Source organism: Armigeres subalbatus, unplaced genomic scaffold (genome assembly GCF_024139115.2).
Source record: "Armigeres subalbatus isolate Guangzhou_Male unplaced genomic scaffold, GZ_Asu_2 Contig163, whole genome shotgun sequence".
Classification (NCBI taxonomy): Eukaryota; Metazoa; Arthropoda; class Insecta; order Diptera; family Culicidae; genus Armigeres; species Armigeres subalbatus.
In genome coordinates this window covers 283,100-306,675 of record NW_026942428.1, presented here as the reverse complement: position 1 = coordinate 306,675, position 23,576 = coordinate 283,100, and positions in this window count along the sequence as shown.

Below are 23,576 nucleotides of genomic sequence, written 5' to 3'. Positions count from 1 at the left end.
AACCGAGTTGCTCAGTTCAACAAATTCTGTTTGTAGTTGTCAAAACAAAATACCGAGCAAACAGTAAGAAAAATAGGCTTTGCTGACCTTTCGGTTATACTTTTACCGAGGCCCGTTCAGGACTCACATGACACTTTGATGTGACGCCATATTGTATATTGAAACTTTTCTAGGTTTTAAACTGTTACTTTGTGCACGAGGTTTAATGTGTTTTTAATCAAACAAATACTATTTTCTTGAGAATAATTCGGTAAGTAGAACCGATCCAACTAGCAGCCCACATAAAATATAATATAAATATACTTAAATTTTCAGGAAGTTTGCTGTATTTGTTAAGCGCCAGACCGGGAACTTAGAACAGAATGTTGTATATTGTTGCCGTCAGTATATTGTTCGGTCCAAAGCGGCCAATCAATCAGTCAACGGAAGTTCTGCAGATGATCTTCCTTTTGATCTATCCACTTGCTTTGATGCTCACCGTTGTATCTGCTGGACCACCCACACCGAACGTAATGAAACGGAACGGCATTGGTATCGGCAGGATTTGGAATGAACTCTATGGCCCAACTCTCAAATCCTGTAATCCGACTTGGTCGAATTTGTTTCTATACGCTGTATATCTACATTTACCATTTTTGAAAATAAATATACACATTTCGACCAAAAACTTTTTTTTTTACTTCTTTTACAAATATTTAAAAAAAAATCGGTAATATTCCTAACCGAGGTCTGTATTCTTTTTACAGATTCTTCAGTTTATTTTTACTGAGCGCTCAGTAGTTTTTACAGATCTTATCAGTAATGTTTGACATTTCACCATCTGAAAAGCAAACCGAGGACTCGGTAAAATGCTGATCTTTTTTACTGAGCGGACTACCGAGAGCTCAGCTGTTGAGAAATCGGTAATTCGTCTACCGAGCCCGTTAAAATAAATTAAGTGTGTATAGCCCTCTCCAACCCCATCAGTGTTGGTGCCAGGGGTCTGCGAAGCGGCCATGTTTTTGATGCCAGCATCAAAACCATCGATTAATTTAATACGAAGACGTAATTATAGTCATCGAAAACCTCCCAATGAAAATGTGTTTCAAATATCGTAATATTTTGGCGAAGTAGAGCGCTTGGTGCCGATCGAAATATGAACCATTATTAAAGGCATCAATATTGTTGTTCAAACACACCTCGCATTCATACTTTCGCACAAGTTCTCGAAAAATGGTGAAAAATATATACGTCCATTTGGAAAAAATCAGTTCGGAATAATGGTTTGTTTACAAAATAGAATTGTCAGTGGGAAACCCAATTTCAATAGAACAATGGGAAACTCAAAGATGTTGGCTATTGTCAAACGTAGTGGGTAGGATTGGGGGTGCCAGATACCTGGTTGGTGCTGTGTTTACAGAATTTTCTTTTGTTTGCTGTTAGAACTGTCATATTTTTCTTGTTTGCTGTTAGAAAACAACAAACAATGCGTGGAAACACTAAAAATATCGCAAATTTGAACTAGACATCAGGTGAAAATGATCATTTTCATTTTGATTCAGTGTGCAGCAAAAAAAAATTCACTCTGTGATAGTGTGGGTAAAATCTGCTTGGAGACCTCAATAGCCAACACGCAAACAAAGGTGTGCATACACAAGAGAATAATCATCTCTTCACCGTTGCCAGATTTATTTATTGGAAAAATCATTGCTGTTTGTCGGACTGAACAAATATACCAGAAATAAATATTTAAACATGTTATGTAAGCTTAGAGCAAGATTACCGGTGGTTAGTTTGAGCCGTTTGGCAGCGCAGTATCATTACTTGACACTTTACCGGTCGCTACTAAACGCGCTGCTATAACAGTAGCGCGACTGCCAGGTGACCAAATTTAGTAGCGCAATAAGAGCGCTGCTATTTAAGGTGGTTATACAACAAAGCCACAAATCGGCCATCTTGGAAACCACGTGCTTTTTCTAGTGATTTTTCAATAGCACTAATTGAGAGAACCACAATGCCCATGGGGATGAAACATCCGTAGATCGTTTGCTTACTTATGCTAAACAATCGACTTTAATTTCAGCATTGTAGGACAATTATTACGCCAAATTTGAACTTTTTATAACTTTGGAAGTTTCTCCAGGAATTCCTCTTGATAATGCTCCAAGAATGTTGCCGAAAGATTCTCCAGTAATACCTCTGAAATTATACTCTGGAATTTCTCTGTTATTTCCTCCAGGAATTCTTTCGGAAATTCCTGCAGCAATACCTCAGGAGATACCTCCAAAAAATTATCCAGAAGATCATTCGGAAGTTTCTTCGGAAATTTCTTCGGGAACTTCACTGCAAACTCTTTCAGTAATTGCTCAGGAAAACCTTCCAGGAATTCTTCAGGAAAATCCTTCAGAAAATCCCTCAGGAATTCCTCCTGTAATTCCTCTGGAAGTTCCATTAGCATTTCACCTGGCAGTTCCACCAGAAATTTATCTGGAAGTATCTGATTCATGAAGGCACGAAGGAAAATGTCAACATTTGCCTCTTTGATCATTTTCTGCATTATAGAGTTCTAAATTTCTTCAACTGTTTATATTGACTTTCCGCTGGTGTTCAGCCAGTGAACCTAAGTGTAGATGAGTGAATAAATATTTCCTACCATTAGCCAGACATTCATGAACACTAGCAGGAATTTCATACGCTCCGTTCTAACTAAGATATTGTTCGTCTTTACTTTTGCAATAAAACAGTCGGAATTATTGATTCCAGGAGATTTATAAATATTTACATATTATGAAATCTCATATTTAGTTCTCCATCAGAGCTAATGAATAGCTCAGAAAATTAGGTTTGAGAATGACTCAAAACTCAAGCCCCAAACGCATTTCAGCGGAATGGCGACGGAAACGTAAAATTTGACAGGAAATATATGAGCGAACTGTTAAATCCTTCCGTTACCGTTGTGCTGATGATTGGGGTTTTATTCATTTACTCCTTTAAAAGTTAATTAAATGAGCTCAAATGGTTATAAATAAAGTAGTTATTACAATAAATGTATTTTGACCATACCCTTTGAGCGCATAGTTCAGTCTGACCATTTTCAAGGAAACGATGGGACTAGATTTCCGTCGAATGAAACTTGTTGAGAAAATCGGACACAAATAAGTGTCTAAATGGCGATTGCGTTCTTTGCGCACATACATACAGACGCGCATGCACATACTACAGACATCACCTCAATTCTTCGCGCTGGTAGTTGATATATACCACTAGGGGTCTCGGGCCTTCTATCAAACATTCGTTTTGAATGAGCATTAACCTTGGAGTACGAGAGGCAAAACACGGTAAAAAACAAATGAAAAAAAATCAGAGTGACTTAACTCTGTTAATTGCAAATACTGGCAAGAAATTCTTTCGGACATTTTAGTCAGCTTTGTCCTTGATGTGTATCATAAAAGAACCGGGATTCCTGAGGAAAAAAAGTTCTTCACTATCAAAGTTGAAAATAGGTCGTTTTGAAAAAATATTGCTTCCGCATTTTTTCAATTTTTTCACAGTGTAACCATTAGTTTTTGACACCATTTAAAAGCTTATACAATAACCTTTGTAATGATGTATTAACATTGAGAAAAAACATTTAAAAATATTTCAATAAATAGTTGAAAATAAAATATTTTTCAGAAAATTTCTAACTTTTTACCCATTTCTGACTTTTGCCATTATATCTTTGGAACTAGGACCTAGAGACTTCACAGAATTTCTCTTAATTAGAGTATTGACAATGGAGAAAATATTTAAAATATCGGAAGAATGACATTTTCGATTAATGACCCCTGAAATCCTATAGTGCTGATGCCCGCTTTTCCACACTTTCTGTCCTGTCCAGCAAATCTCCGCAGCGCCAGACGTCGAAGTGGGATGTAATTCATCGTAGATCATCCTGTCGCAACTCGAAACCTAGCGACTTGCAGTCCATGTTCCAAGCTTCCAATCGTGATCCTTTATTCGTCGCCCAGGTCTTTGCCGATTATATCGAGTCGCATTATCTCTTATATTGTTCGTATGATTGGTTTTCCAGGCGGCTTATTGGGCCTGCAAACCTCCTGTCTCGCCGAGGGCGTCGTGTCAGGGCTGTTTAACGTCCCACCTAACACCAGGACTTGGGCTTGCGCTTGAGCGGGTCGCTTTGGCGGAGCCTACTTGCGGTACATGCAGCTTTTTAAGAGGTTTCAGGGCCCACTGTCAAACCCCACCACATCCTAGGCAGGCGCCAAACTCGAGATGGCTGGGAGGGATCGCAAGCCCTTGGACAAAGTCCCTGCTGCCCTGGCTTGATTTGTTAATCACCTTAACACGTCGTGTGTCTTCTTCTTATTTTACTTGGATTCGTCTATATCAAACAACTGAAAACCGAAAATGACCACGCGACGCCTCTGAAAACTAGAAAACAGAAAACTACGAACGTTCGGGGCAAACACAAACACACGCACTTGATTTATTACTTGATCTTTCCCACTGTTTCTTTGATTTAATTACTTCTCATATTCACCATTTCATAAGTGAAATGAGTACAAAATCTACGCGATGCAACTTCATTCAATCCAAACAATACAACGACACACTAAATCGATAATTTCACCTCGGTAAATTTTTTACTGGTTTTACCGGTAAACATGAAAATGAACCGAGAGGTCAGATTAAGTTAACTGATTATTGTAATAAATTATACCAACCTCTCAGCAATGTAATGCAATTGTACTTGGCGAATGGCGAACACCTGGTCCGTGGTGGAGCGTTCGCCCATAAACCCGCCTGGTACTGCCCCACGAACTCCCTTGCAATTGGTGCTAGTCGACGGCATAAAATTGGGGAGAGGACCTTGTAGGCGGCGTTCAGTAATGTGCTTGAGCGGTAGTTGCTAAACTCCAATTTATCGGCCTTTTTGTAGATGGGACACCTGTCACCTTCCATACCATCCTGAGGATAAACTTCCTCATCCCAAATCTTGGTATTGACCCAGTGCAGCGCTTCAGCCAGTGCCTCACCACCGTGTTTAAATAGCTCTCCTGGTAGTTGGTCAACCCCAGGAGCTTTGTTGTTCTTCAGCCTGCCAATCTCCTCCTGGATTTTCTGGAGATTCGGGGCCGGTAGAATTATGTCCTGTGCGCGTTCCCCCAGGTCCATCACCATACCGCCATCTTCGTCTGCCACATCGCCATTCAGGTGTTATTCGTAGTGCTGCCGCCACCTTTGGATCACCTCACGCTCGTTCGTAAGAAGGTTCCCGTTTATGTCCTTACACATATCAGGCTGTGGCACGTGGCCCTTACGTGAACGGTTCAACTTTTCATAGAACTTTCGTGTGTTATTATTGCGGTACAGTTGCTCCGTCTCTTCACGGTCTCGATCTTCCTGCTGACGCTTTTCCCTCCGGAAAATCGAGTTTTGTCTGTTCCGCGCCTGTTTATATCGTGCCTCGTTCGCCCTCGTGTGGTGTTGCAGCAATCTCTCCCATGCTGCATTCTTCTCTTCTACTAACTGCTCACATTCGCCGTCATACCAGTCGTTTCTCCGATCCGGGGCACCGTGCCGCGCAGCGGTTGCGGTGCTACCAATGGCGGATCGAATATCTCTCCAGCCATCTTCAAGAGACGCTGCGCCTAGCTGCTCTTCCGTTGGGAGTGCCATTTCCAGCTGCTGCGCGTATTTCTGGCCAGCCTACCGTCTTGTAGCGCGCCCAATATTAAGCTGCGGCGTCTGACTTCGACGCGTGTTGTACACCGTCGAGAGTTTTGAGCGCAGGCAAACTGCAACGAGGTAGTGGTCGGATTCAATATTCCCACTGTGGTAAGTGCGGACGTTCGTGATGTCGAGAAGAATTTACCGTCGATTAGAACGTGGTCGATTTGGTTTTCCGTTTCTTGGTTAGGTGATTCCATGTGGCCTTGTGGATATTTTTGCGGGGAAAGAAGGTGCTTCGTACTACCATTCCGCGGGAGGCTGCGAAGTTTATGCATCGTTGGCCGTTGTCATTCGATACGGTGTGCAGACTATCCGGTCCGATGACCGGTCTATACATTTCTCCTTCCTACCTGCGCGTTCATGTTACCGATGACGATTTTGACGTCCCGCAGTGGCATCCATCGTATGTCTGTTCCAGCTGTGCGTAGAACGCTTCTTCTCGTCGTCGGGTCTCCCTTCGTGTGGGCAGTACGTTGATGATGCTATAGTTGAAGAAACGGCCTTTAATCCTCAGCTTACTCATCCTTGCGTTGATTACTGCCACCCAATCACGCGTTGGCGCATTTTTCCCAGCACTATAAAGCCGGTTCCCAGCTCGTTGGTAGTGCCAGCTTGGTAGAAGGTAGCCGCCTGATCACTATGGGGGATCCCCATACAAGCGAGCGGTCAAAATAAAATTGACTTTTAAAGTGATTTTCCACTTAGTTTTAGCTGTGTATGGTCGAAATAGCATGAATATACAATTTCCAACCCCCCCTTTGGGGATCGTCTATGAATTACGTAATTATTTTTTCATAGGTTCGATTAACGTGACAAAGCAAACCTATTTGGGAAGTTGAAATTTCGTGCGTTTTCTTAAGGAGAAGGAAGGGGCTGTACAAAAACTAAGTTCAGCAATTTATGGACATTATGGCGGCGATCATGTTAAATGACATTAATTTCATGACATTCCGTGATATTTTTTGTTCTCACTCTCATGCCTCACAATTTGTATTTAGAACAATTTGTTTGACAAAGTACTAGGATCTGAAGGATCATAAAGCATTAAATGTTAATCAAATAATCAGAATTGAAAATAACTTTTGAAAAAGGGTATTAGCAAATTAGAAATCGCAATCCCATGACATTTTTACGTGTACAAGTTATTCAAAAATGAGATTAATATATTCTCAAAAAATGTGGATATTCATTGTGGAATGAATGCTCCATTCTTCCGAAAAAGCAAAATTCTTTTAATTTCAAATAACAACACTATTTGAATTACTTTGATTTGTTTTCATGATTTCTACAAGTTATATACAGCATCATTCTTTTTCTGTGTCAAGGTTTAAGTCTTCAATGATATTTTCTTCAATTCCATCAACGATGGAAGATGAGATAAATTCATCTAAAGTATTAGAAGATAAAGAACTTTTGAAAATCTTCAAATATTACAAAATTACGCATGGCATAAGAATAACTATGAAAATTTTTTTCCAACGTCTCCTCGTTATCCAAATCGAGCTTAAAATGGATCTGATTCATGTAAGGCACGAAGGAAAATGTCAACAGTTGCCTCTCTGATCATTTTCTTGCATTATGAGTTCTAAAGTTCTTCAACTGTTTATATTGACTTTCCGCTGGTTGTTCAGCCAGTGAACCTCAAAGTGTAGATGAGTGAATAAATATTTCCCTACCATTAGCCAGACATTCATGAACACTAGCAGGAATTTCATACGCTCCGTTCTAACTAAGATATCGTTCGTCTTTACGTTTGCAATAAACATGTCGGGAATTATTGATTCCAGGAGATTTATAAATATTTACATGTTATGAAATCTCATATTTAGTTCTCCATCAGTAGCTAATGAATAGCTCAGAAAATTAGGTTTAGAGAATGACTCAAACCACTCAAGCCCCAAACGCATTTCAAGGGAATGGCGACGGAAACGGTAAAATTTGACAGGAAATATATGAGCGAACTGTTAAATCCTTCCGTTACCGTTGTGCTGCATTGCATTGGGGTTTTATTCATTTACTCCTTTGAAAAGTTAATTAAATGAGCTCAAATGGTTATAAATAAAGTCGAAGTTATTACTAATAAATGTATTTTGACCATACCCTTTGAGCGCATAGTTCAGTCTGACCCATTTTCAATAGGAAACGATGGGACTAGATTTCCGTCGAATGCAACTTTTTGCAAAAAAAATCGGACACAAATAAGTGTCTAAATGGCGATTGCGTTCTTTTGCGCACATACATACAGACGCGCATGCACACACATACAGACATCACCTCAATTCTTCGCGCTGAGTTAGTTGATATATACCACTTAGGGGTCTCCGCCTTCTATCAAAACATTCGTTTTTGAATGAGCATTAACCTTGGAGTACGAGAGAGGCAAAACACGGTAAAAAAACAAATGAAAAAAATCAGAGTGACTTAACTCTGTTAATTGCAAATACTGGCAAGAAATTCTTTCGGGACATTTTAGTCGAAGCTTTGTCCTTGATGTGTATCATAAAAGAACCTGGGGATTCCTTGAGGAAAAAAGTTCTTCTACTATCAAAGTTGAAAATAGCGTCGTTTTTGAAAAATATTGCTTCCGCATTTTTTCAATTTTTTCACAGTGTAACCATTAGTTTTTGCACACCATTTAAAAAGCTTATACAATAACCTTTGTAATGATGTATTAACATTGAAGAAAAAACATTTAAAAAATATTTCAATAAATAGTTGAAAATAAAATATTTTTCAGAAAATTTGCTAACTTTTTACCCATTTCTGACTTTGCCACCTTATATCTTTGGAACTAGTGCACCTAGAGACTTCAAATTCAGAATTTCTCTTAATTAGAGTATTGACAATGGAGAGAAAAATATTTAAAATAATTCGGAAGACATGACATTTTCGATTAATGACCGCCTGAAATCCTATAGTGCTGATGCCCGCTTTTCCACCCTTTCTGTCCTGTCGAGCAAATCTCCTGCAGCGCCACGACGTCGAAGTTGGGGGATGTAATTCATCGTAGATCATCCTGTCGCAACCTGCGAAACCTAGCGACTTGCAGTTCCATGTTCCAAGCTTCGAATCGTGATCATTTATTCGTCGCTCAGGTCTTTGCCGATTATATCGAGTCGCATTATCTCTTATATTGTTCGTAATGATTGGTTTTCCAGGCGGCTTATTGGGCCTGCGCAAACCTCCTGTCTCGCCGGAGGGCTGTCGTGTCAGGGCTTGTTTAACGTCCCACCTAACACCAGGACTTGGGCTTGTGCGCTTTGAGCGGCACACGGTCGCTTTGGCGGAGCCTACTTGCGGATACATGCAGCTTTTATAGAGGTTTAACAGGGCCCACTGTCAAACCCCACCACATCCTAGGGCAGGCGCCACAACTCGCAGATGGCCTGGGAGGGATCGTCAAGCCCTTGGACAAAGTCCCTGCTGCCCCTGGCTTGATTGTATAATCACCCAACACCGTCGTGTGTCTTCTTCTTATTTTACTTGGATTCGTCTATATCAAACAACTGAAAACCGAAAAATTGACCACGCGACGCCTCTGAAAACTAGAAAACTAGAAAACTACGAACGTTCGGAGCAAACACAAACACACGTACTTGATTTATTACTTGATCTTTTCCCACTGTTTCTTTGATTTAATTACTTCTAAAACATATTCACCATTTCATTAAGTGAAATGGTGAGTACAAAATCTACGCGATGCAACTTCATTCAATCCAAACAATACAACGTACACACTTAAATCGATAATTTCACCTCGGTAAATTTTTTTACTGGTTTTACCCGGTAAACATGAAAATGAACCGAGAGGTCAGTTAATTTTTAAAAGTTAACTGATTATTGTAATAAATTATACCAACCTCTCAGCAATGTAATGCAATTTACAGACCATCGGTAAAATAGATAACCGAGTTGCTCAGTTCAATAAATTCTGTTTGTAGTTGTCAAAACAAAATACCGAGCAAACAGTAAGAAAAATAGGCTTTGCTGACCTTTCGGTTATACTTTTACCGAGGCCCGTTCAGGACTCACATGACACTTTGATGTGACGCCATATTGTATATTGAAACTTTTCTAGGTTTTAAACTGTTACTTTGTGCACGAGGTTTAATGTGTTTTTAATCAAACAAATACTATTTTCTTGAGAATAATTCGGTAAGTAGAACCGATCCAACTAGCAGTCCACATAAAATATAATATAAATATACTTAAATTTTCAGGAGGTTTGCTGTATTTGTTAAGCGCCAGACCGGGAACCAAGAACAGAATGTTGTATATTGTTGCCGTCAGTATATTGTTCGGTCCAAAGCGGCCAATCAATCAGTCAACGGAAGTTCTGCAGGTGATCTTCCTTTGATCTATCCACTTGCTTTGATGCTCACCCTTGTATCTGCTGGACCACCCACAACGAACGTAATGAAATGGAACGGCATTGGTAGCGGCAGGATTTGGAATGAACTCTATGGCCCAACTCTCAAATCCTGTATACATTAAAGATGTTTTTGTATCCGGCTTGGTCGAATTTGTTTCTATACGCTGTATATCTACATTTACCATTTTTGAAAATAAATATACACATTTCGACCAAAAACTTTTTTTTTTACTTCTTTTACAAATATTTAAAAAAAAATCGGTAATATTCCTAACCGAGGTCTGTATTCTTTTTACAGATTCTTCAGTTTATATTTACAGAGCGCTCAGTAATTTTTACAGCTCTTATCAGTAATGTTTGACATTTCACCATCTGAAAAGCAAACCGAGGACTCGGTAAAATGCTGATTTTTTTTACTGAGCGGACTACCGAGAGCTCAGCTGTTGAGAAATCGGTAATTCGTCTACCGAGCCCGTTAAAATAAATTATGTGTATAGCCCTCTCCAACCCCCATCAGTTTGGTGCCAGGGTCTGCGAAGGGCTACGTTTTGATGCCAGCATCAAAACCATCGATTAAATTAACACGAAGACGTAATTATAGTCATCGAAAACCTCCCAATGAAAATGTGTTTCAAATATCGTAATATTTTGGCGAAGTAGAGCGCTTGGTGCCGATCGAAATATGAACCATTATTAAAGGCATCAATATTGTTGTTCAAACACACCTCGCATTCATACTTTCGCACAAGTTCTCGAAAAATGGTGAAAAATATATACGTCCATTTGGAAAAAATCAGTTCGGAATAATGGTTTGTTTACAAAATAGAATTGTCAGTGGGAAACCCAATTTCAATAGAACAATGGGAAACTCAAAGATGTTGGCTATTGTCAAACGTAGTGGGTAGGATTGGGGGTGCCAGATACCTGGTTGGTGCTGTGTTTACAGAATTTTCTTTTGTTTGCTGTTAGAACTGTCATATTTTTCTTGTTTGCTGTTAGAAAACAACAAACAATGCGTGGAAACACTAAGAAAAATATCGCAAATTTGAACTAGACATCAGGTGAAAATGATCATTTTCATTTTGATTCAGTGTGCAGCAAAAAAAAAATTCACTCTGTGATAGTGTGGGTAAAATCTGCTTGGAGACCTCAATAGCCAACACGCAAACAAAGGTGTGCATACACAAGAGAATAATCATCTCTTCACCGTTGCCAGATTTATTTATTGGAAAAATCATTGCTGTTTGTCGGACTGAACAAATATACCAGAAATAAATATTTAAACATGTTATGTAAGCTTAGAGCAAGATTACCGGTGGTTAGTTTGAGCTGTTTGGCAAAGCGCAGTATCATTACTTGACACTTTACCGGTCGTTACTAAACGCGCTGCTATAACAGTAGCGCGACTGCCAGGTGACCAAATTTAGTAGCGCAATAAGAGCGCTGCTATTTACAGGTTATACAACAAAAGCCACAATCGGCCATCTTGGAAACCACGTGCTTTTTTCTAGTGATTTTTCAATAGCACTAATTGAGAGAACCATAATGCCCATGGGGATGAAAACATCCGTAGATCGTTTGCTTACTTATGCTAAACAATCGACTTTAATTTCAGCATTGTAGGACAATTATTACGCCAAATTTGAACTTTTATAACTTTGAAGTTTCTCCAGGAATTCCTCTTGATAATGCTCCAAGAATGTTGCCGAAAGATTCTCCAGTAATACCTCTGAAATTATACTCTGAATTTCTCTGTTATTTCCTCCAGGAATTCTTTCGAAATTCCTGCAGCAATACCTCAGGAGATACCTCCAAAAAATTATCCAGAAGATCATTCGGAAGTTTCTTCGGAAATTTCTTCGGGAACTTCACTGCAAACTCTTTCAGTAATTGCTCAGGAAAACCTTCCAGGAATTCTTCAGGAAAATCCTTCAGAAAATCCCTCAGGAATTCCTCCTGTAATTCCTCCGGAAGTTCCATTAGCATTTCACCTGGCAGTTCCACCAGAAATTTATCTGGAAGTTCCCTCAGAAATTTTTTTGAATGTTTCAACAGCAATTCCTCAGGAAATTCCTTCAGGAGTTTCATTAGGAAGTCTCCGAAAAAATCATCAGGAATTTATACTGAAGTTTCTCCAGAAATTTCTTCAGGAAGTCTTATGGAAGCTTCTTCAGGTATATATATTCCGAATATTTGTACAAATACTACAAAATTCAAAATAAGTTAATTTTTATTTTTTCCGAGTTTTTTTCCCAAATAATAACAATACTTCTCAACATAGGATCTGAAACGAACATAACCACAATGTTCAATGTTTGGCTCCGGCACAATAGACTAAGGGCTCATTCACAAATTACATAACGCAAAAAAAGACAAATTTGAACCCCCACCCACCCCTCTGTGACTTGTTTGTAACATTTCCGGTATACCCACCCACCCCCATCTGTGACGCATAACGTCCTACCAAAATTTCATAAAAATGATAAATTGGTATTTTTAGTGAACTCTACCTTAATTAATGTACATAATAATGCTTTTAACTTTGAATTTAATTAGTAATTTCGTTTTTAATATTTTTTAGAACTGAACGAACCCACCCATCCCCCTGGGCAAACCGTAACATTGTGTAACGCAATATTGTATACCCACCCACCCCTTGTTGCGTTATGTAATTTGTGACTGAGCCCTAACGCAAAATGAACCCCCCAAGAAATTATGACGTTTGAGTGGGTCGCATAATGAACGCAAAATGAACTTTTGTTCGAGAAGACGACCCGCTCAAATGTAAAAATCCATCGGGTGAGTGAATTTAATGAACCGCTGCACAGGTCTATTAGGCTTTCAGCGATCGTGTACGTACACGCACGTTTCACTCACACTTTTACTCGGTTTGTTTGCAACCACGAGCAGGTGTCACGACAAAATCAAATGGGATTGTTTGCAACCACGAACCTGCGTTCGTGTTGGTGAGAAATGTCGGCGAGACCCTAATTAGGTTCTGCAGCGTCTGTACGTAACCTCAATCTGGTGACAGATTAGTAGTACTTCGCGTTGGACTCGGGGGCAGCCAACCAATCACGAACTCGACCCTTGTCGGAGTCCTCGTCGGAGTCAGTGGAAAGTACTACTGAACTGTCAAAAAAGTTCATTTGATGAGGACCAAATTCATTCGTGACGTCATGCTGCAGAACCTAATATAAAAATCCAAGATGGCTGAATCATGAAATTGGCATACTGCTACACCTGTTTGTATTCACCTTGGTTCTACCGATTTTTGATTCACCGATAGACTAACGCAAAATGAACTCCCCAAGAAATTATGACGTTTGAGCGGGTCGCATAATGAACGCAAAATGAACTTTTGTTCGAGAAGACGACCCGCTCAAACGATACCGATAGACTATAGATAGTAGAATCTATAGATGAGCGAAAGCATGGCTGAGTCAATTTTTTTGCCCGTGCACACGCGCATATGACGTCACAGCCCTTAACGTTTCCATTGAAATAGTGACGTCATGCTCGTTTGGAGACACGTTTGACAGTTCGTTTGGAGATAGATGATTTATCTTCGCTCATCTATATATTCCACTATAGACTAACGCAAAATGAACTCCCCCAAGAAATTATGACGTTTGAGCGGGTCGCATAGTGAACGCAAAATGAACTTTTGTTCGAATGAATACCTGCCTAGTGTCAAAATCCATTAGATGAGTGAATTTGATGAACCTCTGCACAGATCTATATGGGTGCATCGCATTAACACAATGACATTTGAGCGGTGTGCTGTTTACTAAAATGAACACTTTCATACATCAAATTCATTCAAAATGATCTTCGGCACCGCTCAAATGTCAAATAATGAACCTATGCATCGCCCCCATAGATCATGCAGGGTTCATCGAATTCACTCACCTGATGGATTTTGACATTTGAGCGGGTCGTCTTCTCGAACAAAAGTTCATTTTGCGTTCATTATTCGACCCGCTCAAACGTCATAATTTCTTGGGGGAGTTCATTTTGCGTTAGTCTATGGTTCAATGCACCGAGTTCATCATTGACGTTTGAGCGGTGCGCTGTTTACTAAGAATGAATACTTTTTTATTCATCGAGTTCAAATGTCAAAATCCATCGGGTGAGTGAATTTCATGAACTCCTGCACAGGTCTAAACATCCAGTGAAATTGAGGCAATGATACAAGATGCCGTACATACAATCAGCTCATAATTCGAACGTCATTATACTGTTCAGCATTTTTATTTTTTCCATCCTTGTCAATGAGGATGCCGATTTGATGTATTTATCTGAAATATAGATGTAATGGTCACATTTTAAACAACGCAAGATCGGAACCTGTCCTTTCATCTTACAGCAGTCCTGCCTTTCCCAAAATACGTATTGTCATAGCACTGAATTTATCACCATATGAAATTTGGTTATTTACTTTTATAGCAGAAACCGTGGTGAATTTGAAATTCACCACACGGTTTCTACTTCTGTTATAAAAAGTTCAAATTTTGCGTAATAATTGTCCTACAATGCTGAAATTAAAGTCGATTGTTTAGCATAAGTAAGCAAACGATCTACGGATGTTTCATCCCCATGGGCATTGTGGTTCTCTCAATTAGTGCTCTTGAAAAACCACTAGAAAAAGCACGTGGTTTCCAAGATGGCCGATTTGTGGCTTTGTTGTATAACCACCTTAAGGTGAACTGTCAACTGTCAAACGTCATCGGTACGGAATACAGCAACCAAATTGAGAGCCGAAAATAGTGAACAACACGGAAACGAGTGACGAAACTAAAATGAAAGCGCTGCGCGGGTGATAAAAAGGCTCGCGACCGATAATGATGCTCTTATGTTACATTCCAAGTGGTGAATAAATTTGTTTAAATCGATAAACATCCATATATTTGATACACCGTGAACATGTATTATGATATAAAATAAGCAATTCGTCAAGTCTGGCAACATTATGCATCAGCTGGCATATTTTAAACACCCCATTTCCACCCACCCCAGTTGTAAACAAAATTTATTTATCGCTGCTGCACTTTTTCGTACCAATTGCCTCACTATTACAAACAAGCGAAACAGTCATTAATTTTTAAAACATTGTGATGGAGTCTTGAGCCATAAGCGCCTGCTTTAGCATTAGCATTAGCATTGAGCAATTCGCACAAATTCGTAGGTGGTACAAGCCTGGACTATTGTATGAGAGTAGCATCACTTTCATTCGTTACCACAGATATTGATTTGGGACTAATCACTATCTCTTAGATGGAAGCAAAGCACTCTCCAATAGTCCAGATCTGTCCTGGCCACGTCCTTGCGCATGCTGGGGAAGGGGAAGGAAGGTTAGTCGGACACCTACTTAAGAAAGATGCAGAGAACTCTACGACCTCTCATAGATGCCACGGGAGATTTTTTGGAATTGTTAGTGTGGAAGGTTATAACAGTAGGAATCGTGTTGGTAGAACGTGAAACACAGAAAGAATTATGATAGAAATACATAGTAGGAAAGGGACGAGCCTGGAATTGAACCCACGACCTCTTGCTTAAAAGGCAGAAGCGGTAGCCTCTAGACCACCGAGCTCGTTTGAGCCTTAAGCGCCTGCTTCGGCAAAAAAGTATTAGAAATCTTAATAATATCTCGAGGAACATATGACAGCCAACAATGCTGAACCGAGAAAAATGAGGTTCATGTTTTCTATGACTGATTTAATTCATTTATTGACATAGAAACTCATTCCATTATCAAAAACATGTCAATGCTATACGTAAATGGTTATATTATAACAGCAAATTTAGATTAATTGAAACACTATTCAAAATCTACAAAATTTCAGCTAAAACAAAAATCGCGCCGTTTACTCCCATTACCGGCAGCACATCTGGCTTTTTAGTCGTTCGCTCAAAGCTAGTAATATCATCGAGTTTGTTTAGATTTGTTAGCCAGAGCAGTTCTGCTATGCGATATATTGATAACCTAGTAAGAATGTGCATTTTAAAATAACTTAAGGCCAGATTTTCAAATAAACATTAAAAAGTGAACGGCCTAAAAACCAAAACAAAACGGTCAGCATGGTAGTTGAGGGCGCCAATCAAAAGATTTAAAAACCACTATGGTGCAAATGGTTCATGAGACGTTCCCTCAAAATAGCAATAAAAGTGCTGTTTAAGGAATATCAAGAACGAAGTTGCACCTAGCATGAAGATTCATAATAGTACGTTCAGATTATGAGCTACTTGATATAGAGCATCTTGACATCAGTGTTTGTACATCTAGTTTTCACTGGAAATAATGCATACTGCATCTCAAGTCAAGATTCGCTATATCAAGTGATATAGCTCATAATCTGAACGTACTATAAACAAGGCAATCTTTAATGCTAGAAAATCGAAAATCATGGTTTTGGATTATAAGCCGTAATCATATGTTACGCGAGATATATGACATTGAATTTGTTTACGTGTAGTAGGCATGTTGGTCTCCTGAGGGCTGAGGGATTGACATTATTTGCAAATTATTGTCTATCCGGAATAAAGTTAGAACACTTCTATACCGAAGTTGGATTTTTCTCCGGATACAGGCAACTATCCCAACTTCGGAAGTAGTGCGCTGGATTCGCCTACAGATGCGCTAAACAACGCATCAATCAGTTTTACAGATTATACTTCGGAAGAAAGTTCGGTTCGGAAGTCCCGACTTCCGAATGCTAAGTTGGTGCTACGCCGACAATATTTGTGGCGAACACACACGTGTTTTATTTTTCAATCATGGGGTATTAGGTTCTGCAGCGTCTGTATCTAACCTAAAACTGATGACAGATTAGTAGTACTTCGCGTTGGACTCGGGGGCAGCCAACCAATCATGAACTCGAACCTTGTCGGAGTCCTCGTCGGAGTCAGTGGAAAGTACTACTGAACTGTCAAAAAAGTTCATTTGACGAGGACCGAATTCATTCGTGACGTCATGCTGCAGAACCTAATAGACCTGTGCAGGAGTTCATGAAATTCACTCACCCGATGGATTTTGACATTTGAACTCGATGAATAAAAAAGTATTCATTCTTAGTAAACAGCGCACCGCTCAAACGTCAATGATGAACTCGGTGCATTGAACCATAGACTAACGCAAAATGAACTCTCCCAAGAAATTATGACGTTTGAGCGGGTCGCATGATGAACGCAAAATGAACTTTTGTTTGAGTGGACGACCCGCTCAAATGTAAAATCCATCGGGTGAGTGAATTCGATGAACCCCTGCATAAGTCTATGGGGCAGTGCATAGGTTCATTATTTGACGTTTGAGCGGTGCCGAAGTTCATTTTGAATGAATTTGATGTATGAAAGTGTTCATTTTTAGTAAACAGCACACCGCTCAAATGTCATTGTGTTAATGCGATGCACCCATATAGACCTGTGCAGAGGTTCATCAAATTCACTCACCTAATGAATTTTGACACTAGGGCGGGGTATTCATTCGAACAAAAGTTCATTTTGCGTTCATTTACGACCCGCTCTAACGTCACAATTTCTTAGGGGAGTTTATTTTGCGTTGGTCTATCGTATAGATAGTGGAATATATAGATGAGCGAAGATAAATCATCTGTCTCCAAACGAACTGTCAAACGTGTCTCCAAACGAGCATGACGTCACTATTTCAATGGAAACGTTAAGGGCTGTGACGTCATATGCGCGTGTGCACGGGCAAAAAAAATGACTCAGCCATGCTTTCGCTCATCTATAGATTCTACTATCTATAGTCTATCGGTATACCTATAGATCAGTGCAGGAGTTCATCAAATTCACTCACTCGATGGATTTTGACGTTTGAGCGGGTCGTCTTCTCGAACAAAAGTTCATTTTGCGTTCATTATGCGACCCGCTCAAACGTCATAATTTCTTGGGGGAGTTCATTTTGCGTTAGTCTATCGGTGAATCAAAAATCGGTAGAACCAAGGTGAATACAAACAGGTGTAGCAGTATGCCAATTTCATGATTCAGCCATCTTGGATTTTTATATTGGGTTCTGCAGCATGACGTCACGAATGAATTTGGTCCTCATCAAATGAACTTTTTTGACAGTTCAGTAGTACTTTCCACTGACTCCGACGAGGACTCCGACAAGGGTCGAGTTCGTGATTGGTTGGCTGCCCCCGAGTCCAACGCGAAGTACTATTGCAGTTTGCGTTGAGTTCGCCAAATGCACGAAGTTGCAGCAAACATGCAAAAGATCTTGCATACAGTGTTGCTGGTTATTTTATCTTTTAAGAAGAATGTTATAATTGAAGTCGTTATCTTTTGTCATTCTATTTAAGCAAAATATAATGAGCTCTCTTACTCCACATTTAAGATATTTTGATAGAAAGTTATTTTTTTACAGGAAAGTATCATAAAACTAATAAATAAAGTGCCAATGTTTGACATACTTCCCCTGAAAAGTAAGTAAAATATGAGCACCACTGCTCTGATGTACACATCAAGCTAAAACTAACGTGAATCCAATGAATAACACGCCTAAAACAGACGAATCAGCATGAATTTTGACAGCTCGATCCTGTGCAAGTTGCTTGCAGGTTGTCTGCAATGCTAATTTTATTTGCAAATCGCAATACTAATCTGTCACCAGATTGAGGTTACGTACTGACGCTGCAGAACCTAATGGGGCAGCCAGGGTTCTTATATCAGGGTTCACTCACTTCGACAGTAGATGGGAGAGACTAGCGCGGGGGTGAAAAATTCATTTTCAGTGCAAAACATAAACAAACTCGGTGGCTACCCCATATAAAAATCCAAGATGGCTGAATCATGAAATTGGCATACTGCTACACCTGTTTGTATTCACCTTGGGGGCAGCCACCGAGATTGTTTATGTTTTGCACTGAAAATGAATTTTTCACCCCCGCGCTAGTCTCTCCCATCTACTGTCGAAGTGAGTGAACCCTGATATAAGAACCCTGGGTAGAACCTGAGTGCTGCGGATTAACGAGCCTGGAAAAACAAAGAGACGCAATACTCCTACCTTTAACAACCTTGTGCTCGATTGGAACAACTGATTTGACAGCAAATGCGCTGTTCCAATTTTGACACTTCGTCTCTTTGTTATGAGTGCAGCCTCTTTACTGCGGATAGAGCCGCTTTTACGCTCTCAAGCGAGTAGAAGGATATTTTGAAATCAATCCCATAAGCAAAATTATTTTGCAGTTGCTTGGCTGTCAAAAATTTCCCGCTCTTCGAATTTCTCTTTCCATGCTGCATGAGGGGGTACAAATGCGCAAGACTCTACATGACTTTACGATGTTTTACATACATTCATGCTCCAATCAGCTGTTGAATCTCGTGAAATTTCGTAACGATTGCTTTTTAATTGCATTTTCACTAATTTTCCACTCGAAATATAATCTTGTAATCTTGTAATATCAACGCACCCTCTGACCATAGTCTATCTGCGTTGTATTTAAATACCGCTGAGCGATACGTCTACCGGGCAACACGTCCGGTCTCCTTAGATGCAACCGGACCGAGATCTTACTTAAGGCTCCGAAGGGTCCCGTTTCGCTGTGATATGTTGCCATAAAATAATAATTTATGCACTTGCTTTTCTAATCTACGGGAATATTTAAATTTACTAATGATATTGATTATTCACGATGTATCTAAATATGTGGCAAGTCAATTCATTCACCGATCAGATTAGAACGAGCTCAGTGCAATTAAAATATAAACGCAATACTTATCTGCAATTCACAGAGGATGTTGGGATTGTCCTTGAAGTAATCTCGTTGTGAACACAGACTTCCTGTATTGACGGTGGTTGCAGGTAGTATTAGTTATGAATACCACTCCTGATACCGGAACTATGAGATTTTCTTGAAGTCTTGAAGTCTTCTTCATCATTGGTCGTCTGGAAAGAGGTAGATAAAAGAACTGGGCCGCTTTCACTCGCCAGCCCGCAAAACATTAGTAAGTTATTAATCCTACTACAAAGACAAAAATACAGTTCTTATAATTCTGCCTTATTAATGGTTATCACACATGCATACCTGCTATTTAACTTAACTAAAAACATATCCTCAATACTTAATAAAACGATAACTGTATATAGTTTCTATTATTGTCCATACCTACTATTATACCTACTATTTAATCTAGGCTTCCAAATCGGATAAATTAATTCAGTTCCTAACTAAAGGATTATCCTCAATGCTTTGGCTGTCAATAGTCTTCACAATATGAACCCTCTACATCTGTTTATATTAAAACTCAATCCTAACTGCCCCGAAACCGCTTTCAACACACAATAGCCCCGAGCACAGCCACTACATGCGACCCCCAGGACCCCAATCGAGGACGGCCTACACTATATACCATTACAACGCAGAGCTTACACCCTCTCCTGGGCTGTGTGACGCTGAAAACATGCTCCTAACATATGATGCCTAAATAATCAAAATAATTACACTAAATCTTACACTTTGAGCGATCCCGGCTGACATTCGCGTTAAACAATGTGTTCCATGAGTGCTGATCACTCATGATAACGCACCGAATCGGGGGAAAAAATGCAATGTAACGCAGAGTTTAAACCCTCTCTTGCGCTAAGTAATGCTGAAAACCTAACTTTTAGGAATTTGATTCGTAGAAACAAATTACCTATACTGAAATTGTTGCGTGGCAAAATAAGTTATACTATTAGCTAATTTAGTTAAACCCTGACTACCCCACATTATACTGGCCCGTTCGTTTGGAGTCATCCAGTGGCACTTGGTCTTAAACATTCGTTTTCTTTTTAATTTTCATTTTTTTTAGTAGTGTATACTAAGTATAGTAAAAGACCGGAAGTAATCATGGGGCCAGCCACCACCAATTTTCCACTCGAAATATAATGTGAAAATATTTGTACAAATACTACAAAATTCAAAATAAGTTAATTTTTATTTTTTCCGAGTTTTGCCTTTCTCGTATACAAAGTATACGTAAAGGCTATATAATTGCTCCAAAACCAAACTTTTGATAGAAGGCTCGGAGACCCATAGTGTTATATACCAATCGACTCAGCTCGACGAATTGAGGTGATGTCTGTTTGTGTGTATGTATGTATGTGTGTGTGTATGTGTGTATGTGTATAAAATTTTCTAGACACACTTTTTGGAACTTAGCATTGGCCGAATTACTTGCAACAATTTCCATTCGACTGAGAATCCTGTCCCATTGTTTGCTATTGAAAATTGGCCAGATTGGACTATGGGATCAGAAGTTATGGCCAAAATACTATTTTCTATGGGCAAAACACGCTAAAAAACACTCACTAAATTTTTTTTTCACGAGAAAGGCACCAACACCGCTAGGTGGATTAATCAGGGTTTTTTTTCCCAAAATAATAACAATACTTCTCAATATTAGATCAGAAAGGAACATAACCACAATCTTCAATGTTTGGCTCCGGCACAATTAGGCTTTCAGCGATCGTGTACGTACACGCACGTTTCACTCACACTTTTACTCGGTTTGTTTGCAACCACGAGCAGCTGTCACGACAAAATCAAATGGGATTGTTTGCAACCACGAACCTGCGTTCGTGTTGGTGAGAAATGTCGGCGAGACCCTAATGGGGCAGTGCATAGGTTCATTATTTGACTTTTGAGCGGTGCCGAAATTCATCTAGAATGAATTCGATGTATGAAAAGGTGTTCATTTTTAGTAAACAGCGCACCGCTCAAACGTCAAAGAGTTCATTCGGCGCACTGCCCCATAGAAAAGTTTGGTTTCAGTTTGACAACCAAATTGATTCTATTCGCACCACCAGGGATGCCAGGGGATATTTTCAAATGTCTTCACAGTCGAGTAAAAATGTCTTCAAATGTCTTCAATATCAAAATTATGATTATCAGTGAAAACATTTCAAAATCCAATAGGTTCATAATTTCAATCATCTCCTTGTTTTATGTATCGTTTATTTTTGAACACTCAAATTGTTAGAATTCAAAAGAATATTCTTTAAATCTTCATGAATAACGGCAATTGGATTTGGATGGATTTTTTAATGAGTCTTTAAATATAATTCCAACGGATTTTCTAACTGAATTTCTTTGTGGAATTCTACTGAATTTATTTTTAAAGAATTGCCTGTAGGGATTCGGAATATATATACCTGAAGAAGCTTCCATAAGACTTCCTGAAGAAATTTCTGGAGAAACTTCAGTATAAATTCCTGATGATTGTTTCGGAGACTTCCTAATGAAACTCCTGAAGGAATTTCCTGAGGAATTGCTGTTGAAACATTCAAAAAAATTTCTGAGGGAACTTCCAGATAAATTTCTGGTGGAACTGCCAGGTGAAATGCTAATGGAACTTCCAGAGGAATTACAGGAGGAATTCCTGAGGGATTTTCTGAAGGATTTTCCTGAAGAATTCCTGGAAGGTTTTCCTGAGCAATTACTGAAAGAGTTTGCAGTGAAGTTCCCGAAGAAATTTCCGAAGAAACTTCCGAATGATCTTCTAGATAACTTTTTGGAGGTATCTCCTGAGGTATTGCTGAAGAAATTTCCGAAAGAATTCCTGGAGGAAATAACAAAGAAATTCCAGAGTATAATTTCAGAGGTAGGGTAAAGTGCCCAATAGTGGACCCCCAACCAATAGTGGACCCTCCAGCCATTTTGCCATTATTACAGTACAATGTAAACATTTTGCTATGAAATTCCATCGGGAGAACCTACCTTACAGTCCTATGATTTCATTACATGCATTGGAAATGCTATGGAAACTAAAATTAGATGATTTTTTACAATTCTATAAAAAATAAACACGAGAGTGTCCATTATAGGAATATTTTGGGGGGTCCATAATAGGGAAGAAGAACGTTTCGAAACGGAACATAAAAATCAAATGAAGTGTCGACTATAGGGAAGCAATTTCCTATTATGGACCCTCAGGGGGTCTACTATAGGGCGAATTCAGTCAGACTTTGAAATGTTAATTTCAACGAATAACGCCGAGTATTTGAGTGTTTCATGTGAAGAGGAGATGCAGAGCTTGATATTAGATATCACGCAAAACAAATATTTTGAAAATTTCCACTCCTTTTGCCAGGAAGAGCAAAATTCCGCTACTAGGGGGTCCACTATCGGGCATTTTACCCTATTACTGGAGAATCTTTCGGCAACATTCTTGGAGCATTATCAAGAGGAATTCCTGGAGAAACTTCCAAAGGGATTCTTGGAGGAAATTCCGTACGAAAGCCTGCAGGAGCTTCGAGAGGAATTCCTAGAAGAACTACTGGAGAAAGTCGTGAAAGAAATAAACTAAGGAATTTCTGGATGGACGACTTGAGGACTTTCCGACGGAATTCTTGAAGGATCCTACGGAGAAATTTCTGGACGAACTTAAGGAGGAGCTCCTATAGATGTACTTCCAAAGGAAATTCTGGAGAAAATTTCTGAAAAATCTTTGAGGAGATTGCTGGACGAATCCCTGGAGGAACTTTAAG